The sequence below is a fragment of the Ambystoma mexicanum genome, chromosome 10 (assembly GCF_040938575.1).
Source record: "Ambystoma mexicanum isolate Mex_15411 chromosome 10, UKY_AmexF1_1, whole genome shotgun sequence".
Classification (NCBI taxonomy): domain Eukaryota; kingdom Metazoa; phylum Chordata; class Amphibia; order Caudata; family Ambystomatidae; genus Ambystoma; species Ambystoma mexicanum.
Genome location: NC_090932.1, coordinates 681,594,774 through 681,611,088, shown reverse-complemented (window position 1 = coordinate 681,611,088; position 16,315 = coordinate 681,594,774). Strand labels below are relative to the sequence as shown.

At 46.5% G+C, this 16,315-nt stretch overlaps 1 protein-coding gene across 2 annotated transcripts in view; it reads right to left on the bottom strand.

The window, feature by feature from the left end:
* The window catches only part of XRN1 (5'-3' exoribonuclease 1), a 2,611,979-nt gene that overhangs the window by 1,729,684 nt on the left and 865,980 nt on the right, over positions 1 to 16,315 (bottom strand). The gene's annotated exons all lie outside the window — the stretch shown is intronic.

Genomic DNA, 16,315 nt, shown 5'->3' with positions numbered 1-16,315 from the left:
GAATGCTTCCAACTCAAACCTATGCAAAGTGCCAATGTTATGTACTATTTTTCCACTGGCACTCTAAAAATGAACAGCGAGCAATAATCCTTAATATACATTTACTTTTTAAAACTTCTATAGGAAAGGTTTTCTTGGGATGTAATTCATTACTGATGTGCGAGTATTGCACTGAAGGTTTTTGGTGTATGCATATCAATTATTTTTGGTATGAAGTGTCTTCACCACCAGAGGACTGAAGTTTAAACACTCTAAAAATCCATTATGGAGTTTCAAAACGCACACCCATTCTGGAGTTGTGATTAAGAAAAACTCTAATTTACTCACTGTGGTGGCTAATGAACTAGTACACAAGGCTGTTTCCTCCACACATATGTATAGAGTCTGTTGGAAGAGGATGGGATCGAAGCGCTTTTCAAAACATAATGTAATTGGAAGGCACATGGATCATGGACCTACCTCCCGGCACCAACTACCTTACAATAGCTTTAAATTACGGTTGGGTTCTTATTAACAGGAATGCGAGACAAATCCAGGGAATTTGTCCCCAACTCCTTAAAGGGGGAGCCACCCCCTTTAAGACTTGGCAGGTGAACCTTCTCAGCTTAACACCCCCTCTCCCCCCTATGGGACAAGGCAAGCAGGACCTCACTGGAGGTGATCACCCCCCCCCCCCCCAGTTAGAGGCGAGGCAATCTCAAAATAAGGGTATTTGTTATCCTTCCTATCCCAAGAAGATCATTTTGTTGGTTATAAGGGAAATTAAAGGTGCACTGACCCACTTCATACTGTTAGGCAGAAACCTGTGCAGTTCCCTTTGGGAACACTGCAAAAGATTTAGGACTATAGGTGTCAGCAGTAAACCCACTTGGTAGCTGTCTGTACCACCCAGATTTACCTGGTAGCTGTGGCTGAGCAGTCAGACTTCCCTCAAGAAGAGTTAGGCAGTATGCAAAGTATACACAATAGGCACTCAGATACAATAATACAAGCAAACACTGATCAGAGCTTTGGTATCAAAGTAAATAATTATTTAAAAACACACTGTTTGAAACACTCCAGCACTCATATTGTAAAACACTCTAAACACAGTTACTATTATAATATATACAACCCTTATTCCTTATCTGATAAGGCTTAGTTAACACCACTTATTTCCAGACAGAAGTGAGCGCTTAACTATAGATGGCACTCCAATAAGTTCATGAAGAAGGGAGGGAAAAAGACAGAATATGGAAAGATACACCACTCTAAGATTTAGGAACACTATTAGCAAGGCAGAAGAGCAAAAGTCACTTGTGAGCCAAAGTCCATAGGCTGGGCCCACTCTTAGAGAGAGCAGAGCACAACCAAGATCACACAGTTACACTAGGCTTAGAAAGTCTTGCAGAGAGTTTGAAAAGAGTTTAGAGAGGCTCAGAAAAGTTTAGCCAGGGTGTCCCAGGCTAACCCAGGTTCGAAAGCCGGGGGCTAAATCTACCCCGTGCAGTCGGTGGCAAGGCAAGCCAGGCGGAACACGGTACCTAAAGTGGGAAGGATCCTCCAGCGGTGGCGGCAGTTCCTGGCAGCGGGTGCAAGTCTCGGCGTCGTCCAGGGGAAGAGAAGATCTCGACTTGGAGGAAAGATGAAGGTCGTTGCACTGCCAGGGAAGAAACCAGCCGCAGAGTTTTCCGGTTAAAGCTATTACCGTTTATTTCGCGGTCGTGGTAAAACATGGTATTCCGGTTGCCGGGGTGCTTGGCACAGGCAAGCCGGCCACGAGATATGTCGGGAATGCGAAAAGACGGTGAAACTGGTTATCGCCACCAGTCAAAGGAAGAAGACTCTCTGGCGGGAGATCTCCTCAGTCGTTGGGAAAAGTGGTGAGACGGTCCAGCAGGGCTCCACCGGTGGTGTCGTCGTGGCAGGTCGGCTCAGCTTCTCCCTCGTCGGATTCTTAGGTCCTGTGGCGACTTCTGAAGTTCCAGTCCCCAAAGCCCTGCTTTTATGCAGAAAACCCCCATTCACTCAGCCTAGCTGTCACTCGAACATGCTAAGTGGTGGGGCCAATCAGGACGGAGTGCGACTTGAGTTGCCTAGGCAACTCAGTCCAGGGTGCCTAAATCCCCCTCCACCCCTCCTAAGTACCACAGACAGAGTGGCACCACTTTGGAGGGCTTCTGTGGAGAAGCCCGCCAAAAAGTGGAACAAAGGGCTCGACTTGGGTTGGAGTCACAGAAGAGAACACAAACGCCATTTTAGAACCGAGTTTTGGCAAAAAATACCAACCGGAGAATTAATAATAATTAAATAAACCGGCGGTATGTTCGAGGCTATCGTAATTAAATAAAGATAGTAGCCTCGAACAATGGGAAAATCCCATAGAGAAATATTCGCGGTTGAATATAAAAAGTAGTATCCACTGCCACCAGCCAAAACTCGATCAGGGGGGACGGAGACATGCCCCCTCGACGAACAGACCCCGAGGCAATCGAATTGCCCCAGCCAGTACGTCCACAATATGATGGTTTGTACTGGTTCTGTTCAGAATTCAAGACTAGTAAAGTCAATGGAGACTTTACATGCCCTGGGAGACAGTAGTCAGTCCCAGGGTATGGAGTCTATACTGGGGGGTCACGACTCCCCTGTGTTACTGCACTGAGGGTGCTGTGTAACACACATCACAAAAACACATGAAGCCCTATGGAGTAAAAGACCCCATAGCCCATTAAACACATCTAGAGTCAAAGGAATAACACTCAAATCATGTCCAAGAGTGAGGGTAAAAGAGTCTCACTCTTGGCAGGAGAAAAAAATAAACCCCAAAAATCCAGCAAAGCTGCTGGGGGACTCACTAGGTTAGGAAATTCAGCCTAAACTTAGAATTCTCCCTAACACACACACAAGTGGTTAACTTGTTTTCGGATCCCTTTTAGATCCGGTCCATGCCTTAACTGAGAACACTTCGAACCAACACACCCCTTTTGTGGTGGAATAAAAGAATACTATCCGCACGGAGGAGACCAAGTGTTCGGTACTATTTTCATAGTAATGATAAATCTTCCTGACCTGTGTCAACCCCAGAACATGTTGCTTTTACTGGTAGATTATTTTTCCTTATAACTGAGTGGGAACCTTTTCCCACACTCACAGAATCTTTTACTCTTTTTATGGGTGTCATTTTTAAGACTCTCCATAATGTCTTTTAAAAGTTATCCTCTTTGACAACTTTTTGGCAACAAGTGCCTATTATGGCTGGGTTGCCCTCGTGGCTCCTCTTAACTTTCTCTGGCTAACCATGTAAGAACTACAGTTCCCAAGGGGAGAAAGGATCTTTGGATCCCTTTTACATTTTTATTAGGTGAGACCAGCACCCCTCCCCCACACCCTATGTGGAGTGCTGGGGAGATGGGGAGATAAAGAGTATCCCCTTTCTCATTTTAAATGTAACATTTATGTAACAAGGACAAACTTACCTTTAATGGCTGATGGCAGTGAACCTTTTTATTATTTCGGTGCACCATTACCACAGGCTGTTTGCACAGCCTCAGTAAAGGCACCCATGGGTGCTCATTTTACCAAAATGCCCCCAGTCTTGTTTTTTCACCATTTTAGTGTTCCTTATCCTTTCTTCTTCCTTCCCCTGAAATTCCTTGGTGTGATTTTTATCTTTGGCGGGGGTCCTGTGGACACCCCGCCCAGGCTCGAGGGTGTCTGTGAAGGCAGGAACTGAGAGAGGAGTCCAAAACTCTGCAGCCCTTTGTCTTCCAGCCTGAGTGTGAGATTCCAGTTCACACTGGGAGGCTGACTGTCCTGAAAGAATTGCCAACTCCCCCCCCTGCCCATGTTGAAATATTGCAGGGCTGTTTGATTGGCTGGATTCCTGCAGCTGATGAGGTAGTCTACCACAGGAACCAAAACCAAAGAGTAAAATGAAGGATTTGCGGCTGAAATGATTTCCAGTGGCCAGAGAGCCTGCTGTGCAACCAGAGCCTGCTGTAGCCCTTTGTTCCAATCGACCTGGGGACTCTGAAAATGACGACCCAACCCAAAGCCTGGCGAGACCGACTAGACTCAAGAAGACCTGCATTTTGAGCCATCCCACGCCGTGCTGCGACCTTGCGGGCTGCAATACCCCAATAACCTGGGACCTCGAGCCATTGTGCGGTGCACTGTCTTCCGAATCTCGCGGAAACTTAGTGGACATCCTGTTGCATCTCCAGAGGCACGATACTAGTCCGAAGGTTCCCCTCACCAGAGAGCTGGACCTTGCAAACAACAAGAATCTGACCAGTGATATTCTGTCTTCTTTTGTGCTCCTGAAAAAGGTGCCAAATTCACAAAGCCGCATCCAGCTGCAAGGAAAACCTTGCCTAAAGCCTTCCTATGATCCTTGCTGCTAAAGTCCTTCCAGTGTCCCGTCTTCTATCTTCTTAATGAAGGAATTCAATGACCGGGTTTTTTTGGCTGCAGATCCTGAAGTCCTCCTGCTGCAAAATCTTCCATGCTTAGGTATTCTGCTGGCTTGGGTATTTACTCTCCTTAAGTCTCTTGTGATTCCTGTGTAGTTTTGGGGTGTTTTCTGTGATTGGGAGTCCTCTCGTCCAGGGCACCCAGGCCCCTACTGGAAAACTCCGGGGGTGTCTTCTGTGAAGCCCATGGACCCTCAACTTACTCTAAATGAAGTACTTACATGTTCTAACAGTCTTCATTAGGAACTCTGACTTTTGCTACTTGAGAACTTATCCTGACCTGCCTGTTGGACACTAGACCCTAGACCCTAGTGAACCGCCGTCTGTCACTGAGAACAGTCATGCTCCAAGAATAAGGGAAGGCCTTCGAAGGATTGGGCATTTTGCTTAGAAAAAAGAATAAGTGTTTAAAAGTCACTTACTTGCAAGATAAGTTGGTTGGTAACTAACTCAGAGAGTGAACAGTTACAAAAGATTACTTACCTTAGAAATGTTCTGCCATTCTGAAAAGTAAATGTAACATCTTTCTTTTCTTAGAAACTGTTTCGCCATTCTAACAGAAAGTAGATCTAAGGTTATATTACTCACCAGTGATTTGGTTGTGCCTCTTCCCAAAAGTAATGCTGTTGGTTTAACTTCACTATTCTTGTTAGGATAAATGTACGAGTGTCACCAGCTGGGGCTTGCTTCCCCGACTTGCGGCTAGCCTGTGCAGAACAAGCCTACATTAGGTTTTACCTATCTAGAATAACTGAGTCATTCATAAAGTAACACTGGGTTTTGATTTCCCTGGTCTGTTGTAGACAGACAAAAACATTCTTAAGTTCATACCTCTCTAAGTTGCTGATAGCTCCTGTAAAAAGTGTATAGGTTTTACTTACCTTGAGCATAACTGTGTTGTCCTAAAGTAAGTTAAAGTTATTGCTTCCCTTAGTCTGTGAATCTTAAAGCAACTGTGATTATTACACCTAAAGGCCCAACTCCCCTAGAATCACTTATCCTGATTCAGAGTTATAGATGCTCCACTATTCACAAAAAGTATATTGTTCAGTTGTTTTACTAAGTTATTTCTTGCTGAGTGTCACAGTACAACTGCCAGGGTCTACTACCCCTTTATTACTGAACGTAATCTAAAAGCAACTATTGGTTTTGCCTTCCCTAGAACTCTGGTTCCAAATAAAGTTATATGCTTTGGTCTGTGTACCGTCAAGCATAGTGTTGTATTTTTCCATAATGTGTTTATATGATCTGTAATAGTACTTATTTCCCCCAAGATTTATTTAGGCCTACTTGTATTTAAAATCAACCCTTTATTTTTCCAATACATAGTGTTTTAGTGTTTCCTTGGACCATTTGTATTACAATTTCATTTGTACTGATTTTACAGCCCTCTCTCCCTCCTGAGATAAGCCTGGGTGCTCTGTCTATGCTACCCTGAACTCAGGTGGTACAGCCTTATACGAAGAGTTGAGTCTTATACTGCCTCAGTTGAATGGTTTTACTAAGCCCTTAGTTGGACTTCAGAAACATGTTCCTAACAGCGAGTCACCTGTGGAGCGGTAGAGGCACAAAGCCCTCCTGGAAGGTGTGTCTAGAGGAGTCAGACCGATGAATGGCATGGCGTTCGGCTGAGTGGGGAAGCGCGCAGCATATCGAGACACGGACAGCCGCTGGGAGCAACCAAAGGGTCTCTAATTGAGAGACTGGTGGGGGCCGAGGAAAAAGAACCACTTAATAGTGAGGGGCCCGCAAGAAAAGGACCCCGCAGCTTACCATGCCCGAGACTAGAGAAGCCGCTTAAGAACAGACAACTCTGACCCCAAAGCTCCCCATTTGCCAGAGTACTGCAACAGAGAACCAGCTACAAAGTGGCTAGGGAAACTTGGGATGTGAAGCACAACTATATCCCAGGGAGGGGTGCCAGCAACGAATCTCCAGGGTGGGACAAGAGACGTGTTAGCCCCAGGCAGGTCACAAGAAACTATACCCCAGAGCAGGGTGCCAAAAAGCATAGCCTCAGTTGGGTGAGAAAAAAAATATACCCTAAAACCGGACCAGAGGAACCAAACTCCAAGGTGGGTGTCACGCCCTTAACAAAACACACATCACGATACCTGCACCCGGGTCCCCTCCCAACAGCAGCAACGTGTATCAGCAAATCCTTGCCATTTCACCCGGGCTGCAAAGAGCTCACTGTGTCCTCGGGCATGGCAGCTTTGGTCGCGTTGGCAGTGGCCAGGGCTCCCGAGGAGTGTCCGCATCAAGCCGCGGTCCGTCCTCGCTTCTCACTTCCGGTCACATGGTTCCACGCAGCTCCGCTCATGTGATCCCATGAGGGCACGCTCACGTGACCCCATGAGGGCACGCTCACGTGACCCCATGAGGGCACGCTCACGTGACCAATCGGGAAATCCTTTGCAATAAAAGAACGCCGGCCGCACTAAACAGCACTTCTCAGCGGTTTTCCTTGCGGCGAGTGGCTTTTGGATTTCTGATCTTCTGTCTTCTGGTATTTTGGACATTGCTTACACTTACCGACCTTGTCTTGCTTGCTCCTTTGGAATTGACGAATCAGCTACCTGTCTTCATGGTTTTTTGGATTTGCTTTGCCATTTGGACTTAAGGATTGCATCTGGATACTTGTTTGGCGAAGGTACTTTAGGAGGACACTTGGCTTCTGGCATTCAGTGACTTGTTTCAAATCCTTCTTGATCCAGAACATTTGGTACTTGCCTATTCAGGCTCTGGTGACTACCATCATTCATTGCAGGTACTGGAACAGCATGTATCCCTATTCAACTGCTGCTATCATCTTGCTGCTGCTGGGTTCCCCCCATTTTTCCATATCAGGGAGGGAGTCACAGGGATTCTCTTCATCCACATATCCTCAGGCAGCCTGCTGGTAGGTGTCATTTAATTGTGTTTACTTGGGGTTATTCCTTGGGTTACTTACATTTTGGGACCTCATGAGTAATTGACTGTTTCCTTTGCAGCTGCCTTGGTACCAGTGTCCCTGCTTAAGTCACCTGTGGCAGTGGGTCTGGTTCCTCCCTGGCCGGTGCTTGGGGACAGAGGTATTCATAGTCATTGCTGACTCGTTCCTTGGCAGTGGGCCACAAGAAATCAAACCACAAAAGGGTGTGCCAGAGACCAGACCCCAGGAAGGGGTGAGAACGATGATACCCATAGGCGGCAAAAGAGAAACCAAACCCTAGGGCAGAGACAAGAATTCTAACAAGACCAGGTGAGAGCAACCCAATACCAAGACAGGACATTAGAAACTAAAGCTCATGGTGGGCTGAGAAATCAGACAACCCAGAAAAGGGTTTATGATCACTGAAGAGAGCTGTGCAAGACTCCTGGGTGGGCAACCCAGGGAAAATACCTGGTAGCAAGTAGCAAATCAGAATATTACTCGGGGTGGTTCGTCAAATAGAGCCTGAGACAAGCTATCTGGTAAAGTTTAATATGAAAGCGACTACTCGGAGACCATGATACTTTGCTACAACCCGAGAAGGCAAAGAGACTTGTTGTATGACTGGAACTCTGAAAGGGGCTAGGCGCCTGTGCTACCTGTGACTACGAGAGATCACATGGGGCTCAAAGGTCAGTCACCATTCCTAGATTGGGGAAGAAACCTTATGTTTTAAGATTTTTCTGAGTTCAATGTGGTAGGGACATAATTCACACTTAAGTATGTTTTCTGGATGACAGACATTGCTTTCTTTGTAGCACATCCTGATGATCACCCGTTGACTCATTTTCTCTAGGGCAGGGCTCCAAACATTAAGAATGGAGTATGATTTGAAAACCTAACAATAACGAACCCTTAAGAAAATGACAGTGTTCGTCTCCTGATTCTGATTTACAACAAATGAATTGTGTAATGTGTGGAGGAGAGGCAATTTGAACTATAGTACAGTAGTATCAAGAGAGAATAATGTGCAACTCCTACATTTCATCCCTGATCCTTCATATATTTAGGAAAGTACAAAACATTCAAAGAGAAAGGGAAGAACAACAATCCGCTAAAACGGCTAATTAGTAAAAAATAAATAAATAGTCTTAGCTGTACTTCTGCCTTTGAGCTTCTATCCAAGGAATAGTAATTGCACAAAATAAGAGGAGTCTCCCCATGTGTAGCTTTGAAAATGTCTTCTAACGGAACTGGTGTCTGAAAAACAGATGGGCATCTCTCTTCCACATGTACAGGTGGCCGGCCAGGGAGTGACAACTATTCAACAGGTGTGCCCGAAGGCATTCATTGGCTCACTTAGTGATAAACATGGCTGAGAAATCTGGGGGAATTCTTAGGAGTGCTATGTTGTTGTAAGGCTATAGGATTATCACACATATAGCATTCAATGGAAGATGGGCAAATTTAATGAAGGTAAATATCTATAGTGCAGGTTGTCCTCTGCCTTTGGATACTTGGCCTGAGGTACTGTTTCAGTGCTATTGAGGACTGGATGACTATCCAAACTGTAATCCTATAAAGGCAGAGTTTCTTCAGGTCCCTTCTTTCTCTGCTGCATTTATTTTCAAAATTGGCTCTCCATTTCGAATTGCTCACACATTGGTGTACTCTGAATTCTCTTGGTTTAAATTAGGACTATTCCGAATTGGAAGTTTCAGAATTCCCATTAATCCAAATCCTGTTTTTGTTTTCAGTAGACACTTTTCACAAAGATTAAAGTGGTTTGGCAGCCTACAGATTTTCACACCACTGGTCACACTTATCTATCTTTTTTCGACAGTGGCAATACCACTTATTTGGGCCTGCCATTTTCATGTTTGGCTCTGTCGCAGAAAACTAACAGACGATTCCAGTGGTTTGGTGAACAGCTTTATTAGCAATAGCCAATAGTGAGGAATTGGAGGACATACTCACTTCTTTTCACAATCTATCGTCCTCCCAGGTGGCCAGGGAAAGGCCCTCTCTTTCGAATCCTGACCCTGGGGGTGGATATGCGAGGGGGGCGGGGGAATCACCTTGGTGGAGGAAACTTGGGGAGTGGGGATGAGGCACCCTTAGGTCACCCGCGGTATCCCCCCCATTTCCCTTTCAAAAGGAGTCAAACATCCCCCAAGCATTCATAGGGTATAATCAAGCTCAATCCTATTATTGCAGAAAAGACTCTCCCAAAAATAACCCAATCAGGAACTGAGACGAGGAAGAGACAACACAGTTATACATCCTCTGTTTATTAACACAGACCTGCACAAATATCACTCTGGTACTGGGGACGAGGAAGAGGGATGCGGAGTACCTTGACCATTACTTCTCAATAGAAAATTGCCTGCACCTGGGGCTTGGAGGGTAGTAGAAATGGCTGGCTCAGGTGAACCCGAGATTGCCTGTGGTACACGTGCCGAGAAGTCGGAGGAGAGACCATGGAGACGAGTTCCTGAAGCGTCCAGGAGCTGCATTCGCAGTAGCGGAAGCAGAAAAGGTCTCTGGTGGCAGAACTGGTCTGCAACCCTCCAGGAGTCAGAGGAATTCCTTCTCCACTAAACCAAGGCGGCTGAGATTCTGTAACCACAGTGTGCCGAGAAGTGAGCAGCAACAGCCACAGGAAGCCTGCTGACACAGAGAAGTACCCGGAGACCACGTACCCAAGTAAGTCAAGGGAGTTTGAATGACTCTGGGACGCTGTGGAGTAAACTGTGTGCTCTATGCAGGGTGGATCGCTAGCGAGGAACACTGAATGCTGGGCCAGCTTAAAGACTTTATGACAATACGATGAGTAAGTGAATAGAATGATTTGTGAATACCGAACTGTGAATCAGATGAAATTAAAGAGAAAGCAAATGTAATTAAGCAGGCCAAGAGAAGGACAAAGAAATTTCAGTATTTGAAAGTGTGAAACTGCCTGTGAGCAGGGTGCAAATTCCCTGCAGGAGAGTAAACTGGGAATTTGATGGCAAGTTATGCAATGTGTTTGAATAGAATGAAATGAAGCCCTATGTTTTGAATACTGAACCAAGATAAATTGAACATGATTTGAATTGCAAACAGTTGTCGAAGTCAAAGTGCTAAAGTTCCCAGAGAGGTCAGGTGCCAAGTGCTGAGCAAAGGTTCACAGAGTTCTACTGTTCACAGTTCATGATAGTGCTATTCTCGCAAACAGTTCAAGCTAAAAAATACCCACAGTAGCAGTGCCACAGGCTTATGATGGTCATCAGGACAAAGAGGATGACCAAGAAGTGATCGCAACAAGGACCAAATCCAGCAGCCAGAGGCACATCCAGGGTAGCAGCTTTCAACTTCTGCCATTTTAACACCACATCCAGTGGAGTCATCCTGGTTGAGGGGGCAGATCCAGGGCAAGTCTGTTGATCCGTCCTAGTTCACTTACACTGGGGCGGCCTTCTGTGAGACCACAGTGCCTACATTCCTGGGTCCACGTTGAGATCCAGGCGGGTCAGGCACTGGAGTTGGTATGCTAGGAGCCGGATTTGAATCGGGGATGTGCCCTCTGAGGTCTCGGCCGCTTGATGTAGGAGCCTCAGCAACAGTTCCTGCAAGTACCTCAACACCTGGACAGGAGGCGGTGCCAAAGGTCTTGGTTCAGTACATGAGTGCTGGTAAACTAAGAGTGGTGGTCTCTGACTCAGTCATTGCTCATGCAGGGCCTCCAGTGCTGTAATGGACTGGCACTGGCAGGCTGGAAGCGGGATAACTGGCGGAGGTGTCAGCGGTCACAGAAGATTGGGCGAAGCAGAGACTGTGTCCTCAGGGTGTGCAGAGACCGTGTGGAAGTCGGGAGCATGGACCCACGCTGTCAGTCCAGCGAACTTGATGGCAGCGGTGTGTAGTCAGCAGGACTTGATATGGTACGTGTCACCTGAGCTAGAGTGCCGATTTACACTGATGGACTTTTACCAAGATCCAGTCAAGAGGCTGAAGAGGATGACAGGGTTCAGTTGCCTGTTCCGGCAGGGCAGCTCGGACCAGAGTTTGAAGAGAGCAAACAGTTTTAACCAACATATGGACAGTACTCGAGCATGGTTTCATCGTCTAGTGCAGGTTCTGGAGGTGCTGAGCTGCGGGGGAAGCAGTTCCTACTCTCATGGGAAAACCTCTGAGTATCTACAGATTAGGCGCACATCGCAGATTAAACACACATGGGAAATAGGGACAATGACTGGGGCCATTTCAGCCTGGTTTCTTGACACACTTTAGACAAACGAAGTTTGAGATCACCATGTCAATGTTCTTCATGAGCGATTGACTGGGGTGGTATGTGCAATGGAACTGCTGAGCTATTCCTAGCGTTTTGGGCACTTCAATGATATGACCAGTAAAATAAGTGCCCCAGTCACTGTATGCCATGGGGCAGACGGAATCAGGGTATGAATTCTGCCAATGGTTTCTTGGCCACAGTGACCGAGTCTGCCCTCCTACATGGGTAGGCTTCCACCCACCCAGAGGACACATCTATCACAAAACAAATTGAAAATTACATGCAAGTGGGGAGCTGCATAACATCGGTCTTCACTTTTAAGAAGGGGTCCTCCAGTACCGGAAGGCCAGACAGCTTTGTGGACACCGCTCTGTCAGCATGGTGAGTTAAACATATGGAACACCTTTCACATTAATCTTGTGCTATTGTGGAGAGTCTGCAATGCTGTGAGCCTCGTAGGGAAGTAGTAGCTTGGGCGCCGCTAGGCGCCCATCATAGCAGCACCAATGGCAATCAACCTCTAACTTACATTGTTGCTGAGCCCAGGTCATCTTTTCCGCTTCTGGGGCTTGGTCTTGGAGTATGGCCAGGCTGGATTGGGAGGAAATCGGTGACTGTTGGATTGCAACACAAGCAAGAGTATCATCGAGCGAAGGGGCGTTAGGTAGAATTCTCTCTTTAGGCTGAATTTCCTAACCTAGTGAGTCCCCCAGCAGCTTTGCTGGATTTCTGGAGTTTGTTTTTTCTCCTGCCAAGAGTGAGACTCTTTTTCTCCCACTCTTGGACATGATTTATGGTGTTCCTTTGACCGTTAATGTGTTTTATGGGCTATGGGGTCCTTTACTCCATAGGGTCTCGTGTTTTTACGATGTGTGTTACACAGCACCCTCCGTGCAGTAACACAGGGGTGTCATAGTGACACCCCACTATAGACTCCATACCCTGGGACTGACTACTGTCTCCCAGGGCATGTAAAGTCACCATTGGCTTTACTAGTCCCAAATTATTAACAGAAACCAGTACAAACCATCATATTGTGGACGTACTGGTCGGGGCAATTCGATTGCCCCGGGGTCTGTTAGTCGAGGGGGCACGTCTCCGTCCCTCCTGATCGAGTTTTGGCTGGTGGCAGTGGAAACTACTTTTTATATTCGACCACAAATATTTCCCCATGGGATTTTCCCACTGTTCGAGGCTACCAACTTTAATTATTTAATTCTCATAGCCTCGAACATACCACCGGTTTATTTATTTAATATTAATTCGCCGGTTGGTATTTTTTGACAGGACTCGATTCTAAAATGGCGTTTGTGTTCTCTTCTGTGACTCCAACCCAAGTCGAGCCCTCTGTTCCACTTTTTGGCGGGCTTCTCCACAGAAGCCTCCAAAAGTGGTGCCACTCTGTCTGGGTACCACAGGGAGTGTGGGAGGGGGTTTAGGCACCCTGGACTGAGTTACCTTGGTAACTCAAGTCGCACTCTTGTGTGATTGGCCCAAGTGGTGAGCCGGCCGGCTCACCACTTAGCATGTTTGATTGACAGCTAGGCTGAGTGAATGGGGGTATGCTGCATAAAACCAGGGCTTTGGGGACTGGAACTTCAGAAGTCGCCACAGGACCTGAGAATCCGACGAGGGAGAAGCTGAGCCGACCTACCACGACGACACCACCGGTGGAGCCCCGCGGAACCGACTCACCACTTCCCGACGACAGAGAAGATCTCCCGGCTGGAGAGGCTTCTTCCCCTGACTGGTGGGCACAACCAGTTTACCTTCTTTCTTCGCACCCCAAACCGGTTTGTGGTCGAACTGGCCGTGCCAAGCACCCCGGCGGCCGGATAGCCACTTACCAGTGAACCGCGAATCAACGGACTGCTCCTTGTACCTGAGAAACTCTGCGGCTGGTTTCTTCCCTGGCAGTGCAACGGACCCCTGTCTTCCTCCCCTCCCCGACGAGATCCTCTCTTCCCACGGACGAAGCACTGACTTGCATCCTCTGCCAGGAACAACTGCCCCCGTTGGAGTATTCTCACCACTTTAAGTTACCGTGTCCGCCAGGCCTCCCTTTCTAAAGATTGCTACAAGGTAATAATAACCCCTTAACCTTCTGGACTGGGCTGGCCGCCTTGACCCTCTAACTGGTCCCTTTCTTTGGTCCAACTCTTTTTTGAACCTTTCCAAGACTTTTGTGCACTGCAACCATGTGACATTGGACACATTTCGTTTCGATCCTCTTAAAGCGGATCCGGCCTACTGACTCTAAAACTCACGGTGTTACTTTGCCTTCCTCTCTTGTTGTGTTCGTGAAAAATTGTTGGGATCTGTTTCAATTTATTCTCTGATTTTCTCTCCCTTTTTAAAACGAATTATTAGAGTGCCATCTACGTTAAGCGCTCACTGCTGTCTGAAAATAAGTGGGGCTTTACTTGAGACTTGTCTAATATTCTTTTAAGGGAGTGTATATATTTTAGTGACCGTGTTTTTGAATTGCTTACTATTAGTGCCGGTGTGTTTTTCTAGATGTGGTTTTAAATAAATAATTATATCTCTTTTACACCAAGCCCTGGTCAGTGTTTACTTGTTCTATTGTTTTCTCTTGACCTATTGTGAATACTCTGTATACTGCCTAACTCTTCTTGAGGGAAGTCTGACTGCTCAGCCACAGCTACCAAGTGAATCTGTGTGGTACAGACTGCTACCAAGTGGGTTTACTGCCAAACACCTGTAGTCCTAAATCTTTTGCAGTGGTCCCAGAGGGAACTGCACAGGTTTCTGCCTAACACGGGGTCTGTTTAAGGCCACAGAATGAGCCGAATAGTCCACTAGGCCATTTCCTTGAACAGTGAATGACAGAGGGATTGTGTCCCTTGAATTTAACGATGGCTAGGGCAGTAGGGCTGACAATTTCCATTCAGTATATGGGTGCCGGTGAATGTCAGGTACCCACGCTGCTTCCAAAAGGAAGCCACAATCCTGCACAGCACTGAGAATACCGGGAGTCTGTAGATCGTAGCTGATCCAACCCAAGACAAGGTACATGCCCCTGTGAGGTCTATGAGTTGGGTGACCTGGGCAGATTTCGACGTGGGCAATCGGTTCATTTCTATAGCTGCTTTGGAGATGCATACAGAACACCCTGACACTAATTCTCCAGTTTCTGGTATTCTGAGACCTACAAAAAGAATCATATCTATGTTCCCCTTTTTTGTCTTGTGGCACCTTGAAACACCATTTGTTGTATAGGCACCTTACAAATCTTCAATAAACAAAATAAATAAATAAATGTCTGAGAAATCAGCATGGGGAGACATCAGCATTACCACAACAGTGATGCAATCATGGGGTTTCCCGTGTTGCGGGCGGGCAACAGAGGCAGGGTCCAAGACAGGGCATCGGTTCAAAGTTACAATGGCTGCTGAGATGAGCACCTTTTCATATCGGGTAAGTCTGGAGTTGGACACATGGCGGGTCTTCCCCTTGAGCCTTAGGGACTGCGATCGTGACAGGGTGGCCTTGCACCAGGGAATCAGTCTTTTCTTAACAGGGCAGCAGCGGCAACAGCTCGCAGTCCAGCTGCAACTACGTCCAAGGATACACCATGGTATTATACGGGCCAGTGCTCATCGCTGTTCAACTGTGTCAACACTCCTTGGGCACACTGATTACGTTTTTCACAGTACAATATAGTAAGCCCGCTTGCTATAGGACTTCCTTTTACTAAAGCCGCCTTGCCTAGGAAAGCGATAGCCTAAAACACGCTAAATTATGACAAAAAAGAAGCACGTCGGAGGCAAGAGCTGTCGAAGCGATCGCTGCTACACTAGGCGATTAAGCTGTCGAGTTAAGAACATGTGCAGTAAAACAGGGGGCTCACCTCAAAATGGCAATAAGGCCCTTGTTACTGATCACTGGGGAAGCACGCACCACCTCTTCGTAATGTTTGATACACAGAATTTATTAATCAGGTATTTGGACCAGACAGCTGATCACTGTCGCAGACAGTGGGAATGAAATAAGTACAACCTGAGACCAAGGGGGGGATCCACCTAGCGCTGGCTTTTCCCTTGCAAATAATGCTGCTAATTTCAAACAATTTAAACAACTGCAATATTGTTCTTGATAATAAATAATCCTCTTGAAAGATGCACGTTTTTAAACTACAAGTTTTAATGCACTTGTTAAACATGGCAGTTTGTATTAGCAGCACAGTATTATAATGCAACCGGTGGTCAAGGAGGTTTATTAACATTGTCAAAACCCAGGTTTTCTGTCACAGCTCCTTTCAAGTCTCGGCTACATTCAGGTGCACATATAATTTCTGGCATTCAAAAATATGAGCAGAAAAATCAGAATCTGGTTTCTCTTCATTTGCGCCCTATTCATTTTCAGGCACTTTTCAAGATCTGCTGCATTACGTTCAAGGTGGTGGTTTTAGGCTAGCCTCCCCATTTGGATGGCCAGCTTTGTGGATCGATGTCTACACACAGTGGAGACATTTTGAGATTAAGTATCCCTTATTTCAATTATGCCAGCTGATTTGGCCAAACATTTCCCTGGCAGCAGCACTTGCCTGGAACACCACCTGCATACTCCCTTTCCTTTTGTCTTTTCTAAAAGCTCCCAAGACATTTATTTTCTCTTGCCTACCCTAAATCTGGTTCGTTTTAACTGTTAGGACTG